This window comes from Asparagus officinalis, chromosome 4 (genome assembly GCF_001876935.1).
Source record: "Asparagus officinalis chromosome 4, Aspof.V1, whole genome shotgun sequence".
Lineage (NCBI taxonomy): Eukaryota > Viridiplantae > Streptophyta > Magnoliopsida > Asparagales > Asparagaceae > Asparagus > Asparagus officinalis.
Window position 1 is genome coordinate 121,027,113 of NC_033797.1, and position 16,421 is coordinate 121,043,533.

Sequence of the window (16,421 nt, forward strand, 5' to 3'; positions counted from 1 at the left end):
GTGACTCCCGAAAAATTCTTCGCAATTGGAATAGCTGGTACTACCGGTGGTGGAACTACTGGTGGTGGTGGTGTGACGTGATTCGTTACAAGCTCCTCAAGCGCTTCCATCCTAGCAGCTATGGGAGCTATCAGATCTATCAAATATTAGGGAGCCTATTACAGCTCGGGTGGAGCCTGTTGTGGCTCCCGGGGGGCTATCAGATCTATCAAATATTAGGGAGCCTATTACAGCTCGGGTGGAGCCTGTTGTGGCTCGGGTGGAGCCTACTGTGGCTCTGCCTGACCAGCTCTCCGGGTACGAGATCTACCGCGTCCTGCCATCTGAGCACATAGAAGAAGCTTTATGAGTCCTCAAACAAAACATATATAGAACTCGTATAAATAGAAAGTACATATCATATATCATTCACACAAATACTTTTAATATCACAAAAAAATATTTGTAATTTTTGAATACGTGAATATAACATCCTCACTCATTCTAGAAATTTCTAGCGGACTCTATACATGAATCCTAAGAAACTCTACTCTAACTCCACGACTCGACACAGGATTATCCTAGAATACTGAAACTAGAGCTCTGATACCAACTGTGACACCATTGGTTTCAACAAGGCTGTAGTCCAAGGTGAAACCAAGAATATCAAACCTGTCATGCACTACACCGTGTAATAACACGTTTCACCATCACAATTACTATCTCTCTAGTAGAGTCAATAATAGGTGTAGGTACAAAACAGGCACAAGAAAGTACACAGAAGAAACACTGAATGATAGATATGCTCTGAAGAAATAAGCACCAATGAAGACAAATCTCTGAGAGGAAAAATATCTGAAATGAATACAAGTGTCTCAACATAGGAAGTCTAATGAAATAACATTTAGGCACATCGCCTTTACAAAGCTAGAAATAATATATCAAATGTTCATAAATACATCTACTGTGGAGTTCTGACATAAACTGCTAATAATAATTATAAATAGTTGCTAGAGCAATTCCATCAAGCTACGGCTCTCCGTGCACTTGGCTCGTTACCTAAAAGGGGGGAAAACAACGAGCGTCAAGCGCTAGCGAGTAACATCTCAACCAACCCCAGGGGGAAGGGCTAGAAGGATAAGAAAATAGCTGTAGATACATAATAGATAACAAATCATCGACTGTGAAATAAAGTAGGAGTTTGATATTTAAAAATTTACAACATGAGCATAGGTACGTCTCCCGTAGCTCAAATTATAAATATCTAAATACCAAATCCGAACTACAGCGTGGAGCAATAACTCCATCTCCAACAATACTATCAAAATGTACTGACTGATGACAGATACTTGTCTAACACATGGACTTCATCTACTATATGTTAGATAAAACAACTCAGATAAATGTCTAACACATGGACTACATATGATAAATGCCCAACACATGGACTGTAACAGGTAAAAGCCCAACACATAGACTATATAATATGAAGGTCCAACACATGGACTGAAATGGGTAAATGTCTAACACATGGACTATATGATTAAGGTCCAACACATGGGTCGCAATAGATAAGTGTCCAACGCATGGACTACATACGATTAATATCATACAATGAACAGATACAAGTAAAAGCATATATACTATTCACTCTCATACCTCCGTGACTAAATCTAAAACTCATGTCCGTAGTCAACTCATGTACACAAATCTCAGTGTATAACAAACTCATATAACCTAGGTGTCTCGCCAGCCACACAACCGCACGCGAACGACGTACACATGTACAAATAGGTCTCATGATCGACCGCCAAATACCTACGGTCGACCGCGTAGTGAGCAGAAAGTTTTTGCTCATCTGCGCGCCCAGCGGTCGACCGCCGCCGACCGCGCAAGCACAGAAAGCCTCCTACAGGTTTTCCGTTCTTCGGTCTATGATACAAAAACTCATAAATGATAATTTTACATACTGGAAACCTTATATGAACGATTTAGCATTTCTAAAACACATGAAAATAGATCTAAACATTTTAGATAAATCAAATCATTCATGAATACATATAAACATGTCGAATCATATAAGAACGGGGTTATTTCATTTAAAACTCTTGTTAGAAAAATATCTTCAGATTTAGATCTGCATTAAGAATTTCATTTGGTGGATTTTCATGAGCCAAAACTTTGGTCTTTACATCATATACTACGTAGATTTATCTATATACACAAAATAGCAATTTTGGCTTAATAAAACCATGTAAAAACTCAATAAAATCGTTTAAACCATGGGTGCAGAGTTGGGCGAGATGAAACTCGCCTGAGGGATGCTGATGAACTCCCAAAAACGCGCGGGAAAGATCCTCCTTCGCTGAACACCACTGGGTCTCGTTGTTAGCCCTCCGAAATCCTCCAAAAATCGCCCAATGGAAGAGGTTTAGGGTTTGAGAGAGAAAGAGGGGGCTATTAGGGTTTAGACTGGTGAAAGAGGTAGGTTTTCGGGTGAAGAAATATATATATGAACCAATAAATCCGACCCAAACCCAACATGGCACGAACCTGGAAAAACTCAATATCCTATGACGCGGTCGACCGCGCAGGAAGCAGAAGCCTTTCTGCTCGCCTGCACGCCCATCGGTCGACCGCTATTATGGCACGGTTGACCGACAGGAAAATTCCTGTTTGTGCATGTTTGATTGTGTGCTGGTGTTTTCCACTTGATTTCTCTCTCATATATACACTTGTTATCATATTTATCGATGATATAAATATATATTTCACAATAAAAACTCATTCACTTTATTTTACGGGGTTAACAATAATTATTCAAAAAAATAATCTTTTAAAAATAATAAATTCATTAATTCAAATTAACCTTTTTACAAGATAAATTCTCATTAATTCAAAATAGTCTATTTTCCCAAAATAAAGTCTTTTAAAAATATTTATCATAATAAATTTTTTAAACTTCCCCTTTTCCAAAATAATTGCTCTTAATTTATTTATCATAATTAATAATTCTAAAAATCTTTAAAATATTCTTTTTTTTTAAAACACCTCAAAATAACCCTTTTTACAAAATAATTTTCCTTTAAACTATTTATCATATTATCATTATTTAATATTATTCATTAACAAGCACACGCAGTTATCACAATCTTCATACTATAGCATAATCAAATCACAGTCTAGTCCAAGCAAATTCATAATAGGTCTAAAAATTAAAACGACAAGTCAAAGAGAAAGGGATCTTGCCTTCGAGTTTCTGTCGAACGTATCGACGTTGACTGCGGCGAAAGTCGCGCGGTGCAGGCGGCGGCTACAAATAAATCAAACAAAAAAAAAAAAAAAAAAAAAAAAAAATAACAAAAAAAACAATAAAAAAAAAATGCGCCGGCTGTGTCTCTGCTTTTGTCGCCGCGCCGGATCTGACTCAGGCCGTCGGCGGAGACTGTCGGCGCTGTAGGGTTGGCTTGATGTGGGCCTGGGCGCTTCTGTGCGCGGCTGGCCGGTTCTGTCTGCGGGCTGGCTGTTGCATCCGGCTGCCCGGACTGGGGCGGTGTTGCATGGCGAGAGGAGGAACGTGCTGCGCAGGGGCAGCATGCGTAGCGCAGGCTGTCAGCTAAAGCGGTTGGCAGCGCCGGAGGCTGTAAGGATCGTGAGAGCGCGAGCGGCGGCGAGGGGCCCGGCAAGCGGCGGAGCTCCGGGGCGAGTTGGCGTAAGGAGCGCGGGCCGGAGCTAGAGGTGGCGGTTTGGCTGCAGATGGTGGCGGTTGGCTGGGTTTGAGCGGTCCAGGCGGTGCGTCGACCGTGGTGATGGCGCGAAACAGATGATGGGCGGACCTGATCAAAGCTGGAGGCAGAGGTGGTTACAAGGGGGAAGGCTGCAAGGGCGAAGGCGTGGCCGATGGAGAGGGGCTTGGGGAAGAGTTAAGGAAGAGGAGAGAGAAGAAGAAGAAAGAAGATGCGGTTGCGGGTATTCACGTGAAAAAATGAGAGGAAAATAAATACATATATAGGGTTACGGTTTGGGTTAGGCTTTAAACGTATATATTAAATATAATTAATAATTTAATTAAGTATAAAAAATGAATAATTAGGGAAATTTATTTACAAATAATACGTAATAATAAAAATAACACAACAGATATTATTACAAAAGTTTTGACTGCACCAAGTTAATTTATAAGTATCAAAATCATTTAAATAATTATAAAATTGGACTTTAAAATCGTAGAAAATTCTAGAAAATCAAGAAGTACAAATACTCTTTTAAAAATAATAATTAAGTATTTTAAAATACCAGAAAATTAGTTTAACTAATATCGAAAATTCATGATCATTACACCTACAATGGACCAAAGCATTTGATGTTGCTAAGAATGGTCTTCCTAAAATAACCGGAATTTGACTTTTGAGATTAAAAACGGGCTGCGTTTCCAAGACAATAATATCAACAGGAAAAATAAACTCTCCAACTTTGATCAAAACAACATCTACTTGTCACGCCCCTCTTCCCAAAATACCAGGGAATCGGAACGTGAACAAACCCGCGACGTATTAGATTGAGGAGAAATATACACTAATTTTTTTTTCTTTTTCTTTTCTTCTCAATCTAATACGCTAAGCGTCAAGCAAAAGAATATCAATCACAGGTCCCTAATCACAATAGCAAGAATATAATAACAACCCAGAATAAGAAATAGACATATCATCAACAGTAAATCATCCAAGACATAAACAAAATGGGTCAAACATACCCTTATTACAAAACGGTCCAACTAAGAATAAAAATACATAGTCCATAATAAAAGGAAATACTGATAAAATAACTAAATTCATCATCAAACTAAAGAAATACTGTAAAAGAGTTCTAATGTTCCACAACTACTACAGAAGAAAACCACTACGCTTCAGTTTGTTCTTCCACTCCATCGGAAGGACACTCCGGCTGGGCATACACCGGCTCTGCTGCATTATCGAACTAGACATGTTCGTCCCCTAAGTCTGACGCACACAAGAGAAAACAGGTGCACATCAGCGTGCATGGCACACGGTAAGATCCCACATAGAAAATGAAGCGGTCGAACAACCCATGCTATGATAGTAATAACAATAATAGGAAGACAAGGGTACATACAACAAGAATTCTACTAAGTCAAAATGTAATCCTATACTAAACATGATAACATACAGCCATATACATACAGTAACCGGGTCGAATACTAACCATCCTAAAACTCACTGGTCCACCTCTCAAATAGGTCCAAGTTCGCATCACCGAAGACTGACTGCTCACCATCCCCTACGCGCATCCAATCCCGCGAAATAGGCGACTAGAGGACTACACGCAAACCGATCTCGGCCTGGTCCAGACTCAGGCAAAGCTCAGGTGACAAAACAGGTCACGGACCCAATGGCGAAAAAGGTCACTTGGTCCAACAAACCAACCCCAGGACGAAACAGGTCACTGGTGCGAGCCTAGAAGTTAAGTCAACAATCACATTCGATCATGCGAACCAAGACTTTCTCATCCCAATTCTCTTCGTTTTTCAACGATCATAATCCCTGTTAAAACTCTGGTTCACCACCTAAATTTAGTCAACACACCCACACATGTCACTAGGTCTGTTCATGACGCACGAGGCCACTAAGTCATGAACTACTAAGCTTCTCAATCACAACAAGGAGATAGTAATAACACTAATTCTATACAATAATAACATGGCATGTCGATCTTCCCACGACCCGTGGAAGTCAAGCACACAAGCTCTGAGCATATCCTCCAAAATCTGAATGGTCCTCTTTGACTGTTCATCGGTCTGGGGATGATAAGTTGTGCTGAAACTGAGACTGATCCCCAGACTCGTCTGCAAACTCTTCCAAAACTCTAAGGTAAATCGGGTATCACGATCCGAAATGATACACACTGGAACTCCGTGCAATCACACGATCTCCTCCATGTATCTCTGAGCAAAATGCTCCGTCGACTGTCCCACTCGGAAAGGAATGAAGTGAGCCGATTTGGTTAATCGATCTACGATCACCCAAGCAGCGTTATTTTGTCTAGTGCTCCGAGGTAAGCCAGTAACGAAGTCCATTGTGACATGCTGCCACTTCTATTCGGGAATAGGCAATGGCTGCAAAAGACCTGCAATGCGCTGATGCTCTGCCTTCACCTGCTGACATACAAGGCACTTAGCCACACTACGAGCCACATCTCTCTTCATACCACGCCACCAAAAATTCAGCTTCAGATCCTTGTACATCTTCGTACCTCCAGGATGAGTAGAGTATGGTGAAATGTGAGCTTCCCGTAATATCTCCTCTCGAACATCTCCTCCTGGTACGCAGATACGACTCCCAAATCGTAAGGATTCGTCCTCATGAACAACAAATTCCGATCGAAGACCAGCCACTGCTAACTCTCTACACTTCTGAAGAAATGAGTCACCTGCTTGTGCAGCCTTGATTCGCTCGACCAGTGTCGATTGAATCTGAAGATTCATCAAAGAAGCAATGACTCCCTGCTGAAGTCTCCACTAAGCCGTGAGGGTCATGATCGCCGACAATCAGCTCAATGCATCTGGTACTACATTGACTTTACCAGGGTGGTACTAAAAATCAATGTCGTAATCTGCCATCAGCTCTAACCATCGGCGTTGCCTCATGTTGAGCTCCTTCTGAGTAAATATGTACTTCAAGTTCTTATGGTCAGTGAACACCTTCACTTGCTCTCCCAACAGATAATGCCTCCAAAGCTTAAGAGAAAAAATCACAGCTGCTAACTCCAAATTGTGGGTAGGATAATTCTGCTCATGCTTCTTCAACTGACGAGAAGTATATGCTACCACATGACCATTCTGCTGAAGAACGCATCCCAATCCTCTACCTGATACGTCACAAAACACCTCAAAGTTCCCACTCTTATCTGGTATCGTCGGGACTGGGGCCGAAATCAGTCGAGACTTTAACTTCTCAAATGCTTGCTCAATGTATTCCCACCCTCACACCTAAATTTTACATTGTCCTCAATGTATTCCCCGGCAACGGTGCCAAAAACTTAATGGAACAAAAACATATACCAAATGTTACAAGTGCACAATCAATCAAGTTATAGTATAAAAAGTTATCGATCCCACGAGGAAGGTGTTTGCAAGAAATAATTAGATTCGGTTCTTATGTTGTGTGCGACAATTAGTGTTGGACCCTAGAGGGGGGTGATTAGGGTCTTATGCTAATCTAATCCCAATAAAATCCTAATTAAAATTATATAGATCAATATGTTCTTGCAAGAGATAGATATGAACAATAAGAACAATAAGACTGATAAGAATATGCACAAATAAAATATGAGACAAGCAAACATATACCTAGGTAAATCCACACGAATGAACTTGAATCTTTAACGCTTGAGTGACGTGTGTTGAAATACCTGAAAAGAGAGCATAAACACAAAACACTAGAAAACTTATTAGTGATAAATTGTTTGCTAAATCATCATCAAAACTATAGCGTCAACAATCTCCCCCTTTTTTATGATGACAAACAATTTTATATGAACCATAAACAGATAACCCACATATAAGCCAACCATAGATAAACCATTCATGAATGATTCCATAAACCATATATGGAATAAGTATATGAGCTATATGTGGATTTTTCTCCCCCTTTGACAACATCAAAAAGGAAAAAATTGAAAAATAGGGGCAATGCTCCCCCTGCTTATGAGCGCAGAGATATAAAAATAAAGTAATATATGCCAAAAGCTCCCCCTGTCAAATAGAATAAATGACACTAAAGAGTATGTAAAGGAGCTAAGCAAACTAAACAATCATAAACAGTACAAAGAACTCATGATAAGCAACTTATTTTCACACACCAAGACATGAATGTTGTTTCAACCATGCATTGATTCATAGAAGAAATAAACTAAACACAATAAGTCACAAAACATCACATAAGCATTAGAAACAACATAGTTTTGCATAAACATAGATTCGTCCACAAGATAGCAAATCATACATGAAAAGTCACATAAAACCATACTGATATAGAGTTATTACACTCAAACTAAAAACATAAATGTCAAGTTTTCTAACTCAAAATGAAACAATACCATCAACATAGAAATCACATAAAACAACTCCAATAAACAGCAAGATCACTCATCATCATCACCGTCATCATCACCACCATCACCATTGCCATCAGAAGATCCTGATCCTTCAGCAGAGCCCTCCTCAGAGTAAGGTAGAAGAGGGATCCGGAATCCCGAGAGACTGACGCTGATAGGAAAGAATAGTCCTAACATCCCTCTGAATAGATGAGACTTGCTTCTGAACACTTGAGTACTGAGTCTCAAGGCGATCCAGACGGTCACAAATATCAGAAGTGGAAGAGGTAGAGGCTCTAGAACGGGAGCAAGAAGATGATGAAGGAGTGGAGTCAATGGACATCTGCATTCTAGAAAGGGAAACTTTATCAAAGAAATCTCTCTTAGATTCAATCTTGGGTTCATTTGTGAGGTCAACATTGAAGTGTTGAAAGATGAGGGTGAGAAAGGAGCCAAAAGGTAGAAACTTGGTATGCTTTGATGCCATGTTATTGACAAAGATAGTTGCCCAATCTACTTTGATTTTGGCAAAAATGACATAAACAGCATTAATCTTATCAGAAACAAAGTGATCAAAACTACCAGTCTTAGGAATCAAGTTTTGAGCAACAATTCTAGCAATGAGTTTAGCAATTGGATTAAGTGAATTGTTGTTCATAGGATAAGAGAATCCGGGTTTAAACATTAGTTGGTTGACAGCAGGATCACTAAGCTCAATAGGCATGAGATCAACGTCACCTGTTGGGATTTCAAGAATCCCCGCAAGTTCGTTGGCAGAAAAGGTTATTGCAACATTTTTAACTGATGAGGTAATGGTCAAACTACCATCAGCAGAGGATGATGTGGACAGATTGGCAACTTGAAAACCTGAATCATCACCAGAAGTTGGTTCGGGTCCACTTTGGGTGGCAGGGCGCTGCTACCAGACGAGTTACTATAGCTACGTGTACCCACCATGGTTCTGAAAGAAAACAAGGATCAAAAGAAAAACTAATGTTAAAATCAAAACAATATAATAAGAAAATAGGAACTGAAACGTAGTTATTAAGATAATAGTATAAGAACTTAATTGTAGTCTTACAGATGAAATATGATATGCATCTAAATTGTCCACTATATTCTTACTGGTGAGGACTCGGGACCGGGACCGGGACCTGCATGGGCCACTACTAAAACCTGTCACGCCCCGCTTCCCAAAATACCCGGGAATCGGAACGTGAACAAGCCCGCGACGTATTAGATTGAGGAGAAATATACACTAATTTTTTTCTTTTCTTCTCAATCTAATACGCTAAGCGTCAAGCAAAAGAATATCAGTCATAGGTCCCCGATCACAATAGCAGGAATATAATAACAACCCAAAATAGGAAATAGACATATCAACAGTAGATCATCCCAGACATAAAAAAATATGGGTCAAACATACCCTTATTACAAAACGGTCCAACTAGGAATAAAAATGCAGTCCATAACAAAAGGAAATACTGATAAAATAACTAAATACATCATCAAACTAAAGAAATACTATAAAAGAGTTCTAATATTCCACAACTACTACAGAAGAAAACCACTACGCTTCAGTTTGTTCTTCCACTCCATCGGAAAGACACTCCGGTTGGGCATACACCGGCTCTGCTACATTATCGAACTAGATCTGTTCGTCCCATAAATCTGACGCACACCAGAGAAAACAGGTGTACGTCAGCGTGCATGGCACACGGCAAGATCCCACATAGAAAATGAAGCGGTCGAACAACCCATGCTATGACAGTAATAACAATAATAGGAAGACAATGGTACATACAACTAGAATTCTACTAAGTCAAAATGTAATCCTATACTAAACATGATAACATACATCCATATTCATACAGTAACCGGGTCGAATACTAATCATCCTAAAACTCACCGGTCCACCTCTCAAATAGATCCAAGTTTGCATCACCGAAGATTGACTATTCACCATCCCCTACGCGCATCCAATCCCACGAAACAGGCGGCTAGAGGACTACACACAATCCGATATCGGCCTGATCCGGACTCGGGCAAAGCTCAGGTGACGAAACAGGTCACGGACCCAAGTGGCGAAACATGTCACTTGGTCCAACAAACCAACCCCAAGACGAAACAGGTCACTGGTGAGAGCATGGAAGTTAAGTCAACAATCACATTCGATCATGCGAACCAAGACTTTCCCATCCCAACTCTCTTCGTTTTTCAACGATCATAATCCCTGTTAAAACTCTGGTTTACCACCTAAATTCAGTCAACACACCCACACATGTTACTAGGTCTGTTCATGACGCACGAAGTCACTAAGTCATGAACTATTAAGGTTCTCAATCACAACAAGGAGATAATAATAACACTAATTCTATACAATAATAACATGGCATGTCGAACATGATTACACAAGTTTGTAAAGCATGAATAAACACTACATTAAAACATGGAATACATGAACAGCCTACCACAGTATGAATGCACACATAAATAGGTTTCATTGATAACTTACTACTAGGTGTCTAAACTTCTCATGTAAGCTAACCGTAATTAAATATCCTCTTATATAATAATGCGGTAAAAAGAAAACTAGAAACTAATGTTGTTTTGCACATGAAATGCCGCCCTCTACGACTATCAGTTATACATTCTTAATTAATAAATATCATTTTTCCAAAATTATTCTTTAAAATTTTTTCTCATTATAACTAATTTAAATAATATATTTATGTAATATATATATTTGTTAATTCTTTTCTACATGAATAGTAATATTTTCCTATTTTATAAATTACCTTTAATTTATTTCTTTTTCGATAATATTTCGTAAATTCTAATTTAAACACCTAACTTGTCATTTCAAATTATTATTCTAAAACAATTCTTTTTCCTCAAAATAAATTCTTTTAAAAATATTATAAATTCTTTAAAATAATTCTGTTATCAAAATAAATTCTTTTAATTTATTATAACTATTCCGAAAATACAATTTATCACATATCTATGATTTAAATCAATATTACTCACCAAACAACTCACGCAATTAATTATAATACAAACTAATTTACACATATAATATATAAATATTGAAACGACAATAAGGAGAGGCGAGATCTTGCCTCGGTGCGTCGAACAAGTCGACGTCAATGGCATGGGTCGGATCGGACGCGTAGGAGCACGTCGTCGGAAGAAACTCCGGCGAGGGGCTATCCGGGCCGACGGGGGTAGTGCGGCGTAGCGGGTCGGGTACACGAGCGACCGACGAGGAGGTGGCAGGGAGCGCAGTGAGGGCTGTCGGTCGAGGAGGAGAGTGCAGACGGGGAAAAGTGGACAGCGGGGGGAAACGGTGGGGGAGGGGGGAAGGCTCGGGATGCGGGATGGGAGGTTGGTGTTAGTGGCGTTGCAGGCGGGCTGCGACTGAAAAGAGGGCTGGTTATCTTAGAGAAGAGTGGTTTGAGAGGGGGCGAGGAAGCGGAGGCGGAGCTGGAGGGAGACTCGGAGAAAGGAAGAAGGGAGGAATTTGAGGGAGGCGAGGCGGATCGGCGCGCTGAGGGCGGCTCACGAGGCGCGAGCTCAAGGCGTCGGAGCTGGCTGGGAGGCAGCGGTTTGTGCTGACGTGCGCAGCAGCCGACGTGTATGGTTGGGCGCTGAGGTAGGTGCGGCGGCGACTTTGAGCTTGGAGAGCGGTCGCGCGAGGAGATGTGCTGGAGTTTGCAGGGGGCGACAGGTGTGTGCGGAGCTGGGCGAGAAGAGAAAGAACTGAAGGAGATGAGAGCAGGCGGCGGTTTATGAAGACATAGTAGTTTTAGTGACAGGGGGTTAATATATATATGAATATATAAAACATATATATATATATATATTATATATATATATATATAATGATATATATATATATATATATATATACACACACCACACACACACGAGTTTGAGCGAAGGGCGAAAGGGGATGTGGGAGCTGGGACGAGAAGAGAGAGAACGAGAGGAAAAATGTAAGAGAGACGGCTGGTTTGAAGTAGGGTAGGGTTTTTGGTGACGATGGTTATATAGTATATATATATAAATATATATATATATAATATTAGTGAGGGTTTGGTATAATTAAATGAAAAATAATTAAAATAAATAATTACGGTACTTAAAAATTAAACTAATAACGGTATAATTATGTACAAAAAAACATACCAGTTGTAATAATACAACCTCTAATACGCAACTGAAGAAATAATATTATAAATTGTACAATTAAACGAGAATAATTAATAAAATATATAATTACTTATTTAAAAAAAACAAATAATTATGGAATAATTATCTACGCGATAAAACGTACCAGTTATGCTAATATGACAGATCATATGCAATAGTAGAAATAATACAACAAATTATACAATAATACGTAAATCATAATACACGAATAATACGTAATAGTAACAATAATACAACGTATTATTTAAAATAATACGTAATAGTACCGATAACACAACATATTAATTCCAGAAATTTTTACCGCACAAAATAAATTTATAAATATTAAAATCATTTAAATAAATATAAAATTTGGACTTTTAATTCATAGAAAATTCTAGAAGGCCGAGAAAAAAAGACAAATACTCTTCTAGAAATAATAATTAAATATTTTAAAATACTAAAAAATTTATTTTAACTAGTATTAAATTTTACGATCATTACAAAGTTGATTTGGAAAAGGTAGATTAGATTGTTGAAAATTGTTTGGTGCATTGAATGGAACAGTGTTTCCTCTACGAAATTGCTAGTTTGAAGCGGCAATGAAATTTTAATTTTCGGAGGGATTTCCTTAATTCCATGCAAAATTGGGGTGATTTCCCCAACCCGGATTGTAAGTTAGAGAAATTAGATCATTTCTAGGACGCTAGAATGCAGTGTTCATCTATTCTAATGATTGGGTGTTTCCTTGAAGAGGACATTCCTCTAAAACATAGGTAGAAGAAAGACAGTTGTGACAACCTGAGATAGAAATTTGATTGATTTGAGCTGGAGCTCGTTCCTTAATTTCTATGACTTCTAACTTTTGCAGAATTGTCCACATCTTTGCTTCTGAGGCAATGTTTGACTCTACGGAAAGACCACTAGATTTAGGTTGGGGAACTGATGCTACTCTGTTATCATAGTGTTCCCACTGCATGGTTTTCTCGGATAGACTCTCTAAAAATTCCCAAGCTTCGTCGGCATTCTTTTTAATGACATCCCCTTGGCACATCGATTCTAAGGAAGTTTTTGAAGAATAATCCAATCTTTCATAGATTATTTGGCATAATCGTCATTTTTCGAAACCATGGTGAAAACATTAGATAAGGTCTTTCAATCTGTCAAAATACTTTAAAAATGGCTCTCCCGGGATAATTTTAAAGTTCATGATGTTGTTTCTTAGCTTAACCGTTTTGTGGATAGGAAAAATTTTCTTTAGAAAACGGTGACATATTCATCCCAAGTTGAGATAGAATTTGTGAGTAAGCTATACAACCATTTTTTGGGATTGTCCTTCAGAGCAAATAGAATAAATCAGAGTATGATCGCATCTTCAGATAGTTCTCTAATTTTAATCATAAGACACATTTACTCAAACTCGAAAATAAATATATAAGCATCTTCAGTTTCATTTCTTAAGAATTTTGGAAGCATGATTATATAATGCGGTCTAAGCTCAAAATTAGTTCCATTTGCTTCAGAGAGCTTAATGCAAGAAGGGATTGCATTCCTAGTTGGATAACACATATCTTGGAGAACAAGTTGATTAGCCATTTCCTCAATTGGTTCAAAACGAATTAAACGATTTGTATTATCCCTAACCCAAGTTCGCATACACCAAAACAAATTCTTTTTTTATAATTTTTTCTAAAAGAAAAATAAGAGTTATAGTTTTTTTTTTACTAAAAGATTATAAGACAAAAAGGAGAAAAAGGAAAACCTAACTAAAACAAATCAAAACTATTTACTAGTGAATCTCCTAACCGAGGCTCAGTTCCTTTATAAATCAGAAAAATTATTTATTAACTGCCAAATTTACCTAATGATTTCTCTGCGACAGTGATCTTTTCTCCTTCGCCAGAATGTTGAAATTACCTCACCGTGATGCACCAAAATAAGAGTGAGAGAGACGTGATGCCAAACTAAGAGCGAGAGGGTGCATTTATGCAAACTAGAGAGATTAAGGATAATTATTTTCAAGAATTTTGAGATCGGTTTGGGGGTTTTAAGAATCGCTCTTAGGACTATGCAGTGATCGCTCTATTTGGGAAAGTGAAATGGATGAGAGAGAGAGAGAGAGAGGAAGAGACCGGTTATATTTGAGGATGAAGGGTAGTTTAGGAATTTTTAATTTATTGGGTAAATACAGTATAAAGAATGAGGGTATTATACATGTTAGGTTTAAAAATAAGTGGGATGAGATATATTGGGTGCATTGATGTTTGGAAAAGTGGGTGGATTTTAAATAGGTGGGGGCAAAATTTTGGGTTAAAAGAGAGAAACCCATATTAATAAATTATATGTTAGCTTCCATTTTATTTTATTTTTGAGAATTTTCACTTGAATTTGGATAAAATATTCGAAGACGGTCAACATAATTGTTATGGTAAAAATCACAAAACAATGTGAAAAACTCAATGCAGAAGTTTGAGGACAAGTTAAAACAGACTTGAACACATTCAAAAATCTTTTCAATAGTAAACAATCGATGGGTATTTTTCTGCCCTGAACAATTACCAAATTTTCAAATAACTAATGAATAAAGCAACCAAACATCCATCTCGATTCACATTGATTAACTAATCGGTTTCTGCACATTTATGTGTAAATTATAAATTGTGTAGACCCTCGAAACTAATGATTTGACATAAACTTGTGTTCTTTCCTTTGAGTCACCACCCTTTGTTCGTCCACGGAAAAAATTCGAAACTAGTAATACGGAAAAGAGAACATGTGAATCCATCAACCAAAGTCATAAACATGCTATAATAACGGGAAATTAACCACAGATTATTATGGTGGCAGTATATACTATTCTAACAATAAATAGATGCAAATAAAAATAATATCATATCCCTTATAATGAATTGATATTCTGGAATCTGAACAATCTTAGAATAACAAAGAAAAAATCACCTTTTTATTATTTCCAAAACCTCCCAATCCGAGAACTTGATTTCATCACCATCGACATCATCCATCATCAAGAGTGTAGCGGAGAAGAACAGAGCCATCCTCCCTAATTGCATGCCAAATTCTCATTAATAATCTAGAATATGATTTAGTTCTTTGTGAGATTGTAGAGAACAGAGAATTTTGGATGATATGATAGATGAGAAATGAGTTGAAGCTGCGCGCAGCGGCGGAGATTTAAAGCCCTAGAGTATAATCGTTCACATTTCCCCACTTCAATCTATACCGTCCATTAGATCCAACGGTGTGCGTCATAGGAATGTGAAGGGCAAACTTGCAAATAAATCTGAACTTCACTTTGATGCCCGTCTTGACTTGTGGGCATGAGTAATGACTCGTCCCTCGACGTCGTACGTAGTAGACCTCTTGTGCACCCGTTTTTTAACTAGGCCTGAATGTCACTTAAATATTATAAAGTTTTTCTATATTGACAATTATATATCTTGACTTAATTTTTGTGGTGAAAGATAGCATATGTTCCTAAAAATTTAGCACGTTAGTGTACTCGATCATAGAAATGTGAAAGTTTTCATCCGAATATGATACTTGCATGCTAATTTTTAGAGTTTTTTAAACTATTAATTATTGTTATATTTGTTATTAAATCTACAAAAAAATCTTTTTAAAACTTATCTTAATTCTTTTTTAAATAACGTTGTGATGCATTTAATGATAAATTTAACAAATATTAATGTTTAGAAAGTTGTAAAATTAACATGCTGGTATAAAAAATTCACGCTTACATGATCGAAAATAGCAAATGTCAGTTTTAAATAACTTATGATATTTATATACCGAAAAATAGCTTTATAGCGTATATGTGACAAAATAGGGAAAGGTTGTGGCATTTAAGTGTTATTTAGCCGTATATTTACCTTAACGTGGAAAAAAAAAATTTGATGGGGGGGTGTCTGTTAGCACCCTAGAGGGAGGGTGAATTGGGTCAATGCTAATTTAATTCTAATTTTATGCTAATTAAAACTTATTAATAAATATATCCTAGCAAGATAGATATTCGATTGAATTAAAGCAAGGATATATATGCAAATGGTAAATATAAACAAGAAACAATATAAACAAATAGTAGACACAAAGAGCAATCCAAACATAATAACATGATC

General features: G+C 37.7%; 1 long non-coding RNA gene across 1 annotated transcript; it reads right to left on the bottom strand.

Moving 5' to 3' along the window:
• Positions 9,543-15,445, bottom strand: LOC109838048. The gene is made up of 2 exons (XR_002246552.1): positions 15,244-15,445; positions 9,543-9,762 (listed from the first exon to the last, which is right to left on the bottom strand). It is a non-coding gene; the product is annotated as an uncharacterized LOC109838048 (long non-coding RNA).